General features: G+C 37.4%; 1 non-coding gene across 1 annotated transcript; it reads right to left on the reverse strand.

Moving 5' to 3' along the window:
• Positions 1 to 1,587: 1,587 nt before the first annotated feature.
• Positions 1,588 to 1,695, reverse strand: LOC119867135. Its single transcript, XR_005382501.1, has one exon. It is a non-coding gene; the product is annotated as a U6 spliceosomal RNA (small nuclear RNA).
• Positions 1,696 to 3,962: the final 2,267 nt, after the last annotated feature.

Consider the following 3,962-nt stretch of genomic DNA (forward strand, 5'->3'; position numbering starts at 1 on the left):
AATCAGAGCCCCTTTTCCAGGCAACTTGCAATTCTAAGATACTCCCATCCCATGTTGGCTGGTTTCTTATACAGAGAAGTCAAGAAAATTCAGGGGCGTTAGCATAGCTTTTTCCCACACATGGGGAATGAATATAGGTGAGAGAGAGGAGAGCTGTATGATAGAGAGGGTCCCCCTGGGGTGACTCCATCCCATTCCCCAGTTCAGATCCCTTCTGAGCTCCCGCTGACTTTCTGCACTTTGGTCCATCAGATTCTCCAATATCATTGAAATAAAGCGTCCTTTTGTGGTTGTTAATTCCAGTTCTGACCTGAAGTCAGAGCCCTCACTAATCCAGGTGACGCAGGTACGATCACATTTCCCTTTCCTATCTCCATCCCTGCTTCAACTCAAATCCCTTCTTTCTGTAGACAGGAAGGCAGACCACATTGTCTTCCTTATGGTACAAAATGAGAGCTTTCCTCAAAAACTGATTTGGTTTGAATCACTGACTGCAATATAATCGGCTGACTGTATTTGAAATTATAAAATTATTATTCATTTTTAGGTGCAAAATTGAACTATGGATTTGTTTTATTTAAAAAAAAAAAACAAGCAAACCTTGGGGTGCCTGGCTGGCTTGGTCAGCAGAGCATGCAACTCTTAGTCTCAGGATTGTAGGCTTGAGCCCCATGCTAGGCGTAGAGATCACTTTAAAATAAAATCTTTTTTTTAAAAGAATTTATTTATTTATTTGAAAAAGAGAGAGAGCACAGTAGGGGGAGGAGCAGAGGGAGAGGGAGAAGGAGACTTCCCATTGAGTAGGGAGCCCAACATGGGGCTTGATCCCAGGACCCTGGGATCATGACCTGAGCTGAAGGCAGGCGCTTAACTGTCTAAGCCACCCAGGCACTCCTAAAAATAAAATCTTAAAAAAGTAAAATAAAATAAAATAAAAAATCCTTGTCAGGGCACTTGGCTGGCTCAGTCAGAAGAGCATGCAACTCTTGATCTTGGGGTTGTGAGTTAGAGCCTCACATTCGGTATAGAAATTACAAAATTACATAAAATAGAATCTGAATATTTGTCTTTTAGAGTTACATATTGAAATACTTATGCTTGAAATTATATGATGTCAGGACTTTCTTCTAAATAATACGGGAGAGCAGGGAGTAAGTGAGGGCATAGATAAAACAAGATTGACCTTGAGCTGATAATTGTTGAATCTGGATGACTCGAGTTCATCATACGAGTCTGTCTACTTTTGCATATAATTAAATTTTTCCATAATAAGAAACTCTAAAAATAAGGATGGAAATTTTTTTCAGGGGAATACCTCTGAAATAACATGAAACTATCAACATTTAAAAGTAAGAAGAAGCTTCTTAAATTAGCGATCTATAAGTAAGACTCCAGAGTCAGTCACCCATAGCAGGAGTGGGTCTCGGGCAAGCACGTAGCTGGTATGAGAATAAAGACATGCCAGGTGTGTATGACCCCCTTCCCTTGAATGAAAACAGCATCTTGGAGTTTGTATTCGACTCATCTCTGATGATGCCATCCAAAATAAAATAGTCTAAGATCTATAGATTTAAGTTTAAACAAACCACATTTAACTATATACTCAGTAGTTTTGCATGTTTTCCTTGCACCAAGGCCATGCTCATCTTCTCTGTAGCTTTCCAATTTTAGTCTCTGTGCTGCCAAGGCGAGCACAATATACTTAGTAGTTTTTATTTTATTAAAAATTATTTGGTGAATTTAAGAGTATGAAACTTTGCTCAAAGTAGAACATTTTCCAAATAGGTTGAAAGCATGTGTGTGAGAAAATAAAGCATCTTGAGAATTCTCCAACGTCTCCAAAAAGCCTACTGTATCTGTGCATACCTTCTTATTTAGAGGAGCGAGTAGGAGGGAGGAAGAGGGAGGCTGCTTGTTGAGTATTCAAGAGCGGCTGATGATTCTTTATATATTCATTACGGTTAAGAGTGTCTTTTGGGGGGGTGTGGATGTGAGGAGAAATATTTAGTTTTCCTTTTAAGCATGGTTGTCCATTTCACCCTCAAACCAACCTGTTTTCAAGGAGGCCAAAGTATTTTCTCTGGCAGAGGACCCAAGGGTACCATCTGCTCCTTGCATGACCCATTGCTCTCCTGATTTTATGGTTGCTCTCACGCTGTGGACACATTTGGGGGCCCATGTCTGAAACCAGAAGTCCCCAATTTCCCTTTCAGCATGTGAGTGTTCCCTCCTTTATCGATGGTGGTGTCCCTTTGCTCCATCAGCCCCGCTTTCTTTTTTCCATCCACAGCACAACTTCTCAGATCAAGGGTGGTGCTTGCTTTGATTGGACTTTTGAAACACTCCACTCCCAATGGGTCTTTTCATGGTAGGCTTTTGCTCTTATAACACATGTGTGCTCAAAACAATGCACGCTCCTGTCTAAATTGTGGCTCCGTTGGTTCCAAAGGCTAAAGACCCACTCTCTACCTCATGGAAACAAGAGGTCATTGCAAGGACATCTTTTTCATCAGAATGCATCAAGATTAAAAACAAAACAACTTCTCTATTCGAGAACCTAATGACCCCTTTCATTTCATCTTCAGGTGTTCATGAATTCAACGAAATGAAAGCTTTAGAATTACAAGGATGGGATTTAAAAATCTTTTTGTTAATATGAAATACTTACACCGCAAAAAAAAATAAATAAAGCAAAGAATATAGCTGAGTCAATAAACCAATCAATTTTTGGCATCATTTTTCCATGGAGCAATATTTTCTTACAGACAATGCAATATAAGTAAGAAGTAAAACCTAGATCAGTCCCCCCATTAACTTCTCATCCCCAACCCAAACTAAACCTTAGTTAAATTGCAAATTTCAGATCTTAAAATAATGTTTCAAAGTAATTTAAATATGTAAAATATTTGACTATATTAAATATGTAAACTTTATCTTAATATTTAATAAATAAATTTAAATATTTTGAAGAAAAATAGGAAGGCTTTTCAAACTCAAATTTCTTCAATGGGTGGTATATCTGTAGATGTGACTGGCTATGAAACAAAGTTTAATAAGTTCTACATAAGTTAAGTGTTTAACACAGTAAAATTGCTTAAGGTCAGACATAAGAAAAATTTTGTCACCTATTTAGTATGTTTAGACAATAACTTCAGATACTAAATAAGTGGCTTTTGAATATTTTGGTCTAGGACTCTCACAAGGAAATATATTTTATAAATATACAGTAAACACTGAAGTGAAAATTATACAAGACAATATTTAACTCTTTACCTAAATATTCTGATACTTTTCTATTACTCACTCTCTCTCTCTTTTTAAAGATTTTGTTATAAGCCACACGGCTGACTTCACAAACCACTTATGCAAAGGGATGTACAGTTTGGAAAACATTGCTTTATTAACAAATAATAACATAGAAATTGTAGTGATAACAAACACCCATGTAGTCACTGCATGCTTTGAAAAATTCTAACATTCGGCCACATCTGCTTTAGATTATTATCCTTTTATTTTTTTTTTTAATTTTCTTTATTTCTTCCTGAGAGACACAGAGAGAAGCAGAGACATAGACAGAGGGAGAAGCAGGCTCCCCACAGGGAGCATGATGTGGGACTCCATCCCAGGACCCCGGGATCATGCCCTGAGCCAACCACTCAGCCACCCAGGCATCCCTAGATTATTTTTTAAATTAAAATATTGTAGCTAGAATTTAAGGCTCCTATGTACCCCTCCCTGGTTTAATCTATCTGCCTCCACCCCAGAGACAAGGACTATTCTGGATTTGGTGATTATCGTCCCCATACATGTTTTTATATAGTTACCATGAGTGTATGGAACCATATACAACAATACTGCATATAAAAATATATTACGATATATAACATTAAGTTTTTCATGTTCATAAGTTTAAAGCAAATGTTATTATCATATCCTACAACTTATCTTCTTCTCTAATACTA

The sequence above is a fragment of the Canis lupus genome, chromosome 31 (genome assembly GCF_011100685.1).
Source record: "Canis lupus familiaris isolate Mischka breed German Shepherd chromosome 31, alternate assembly UU_Cfam_GSD_1.0, whole genome shotgun sequence".
In the NCBI taxonomy this organism is placed as follows: domain Eukaryota; kingdom Metazoa; phylum Chordata; class Mammalia; order Carnivora; family Canidae; genus Canis; species Canis lupus.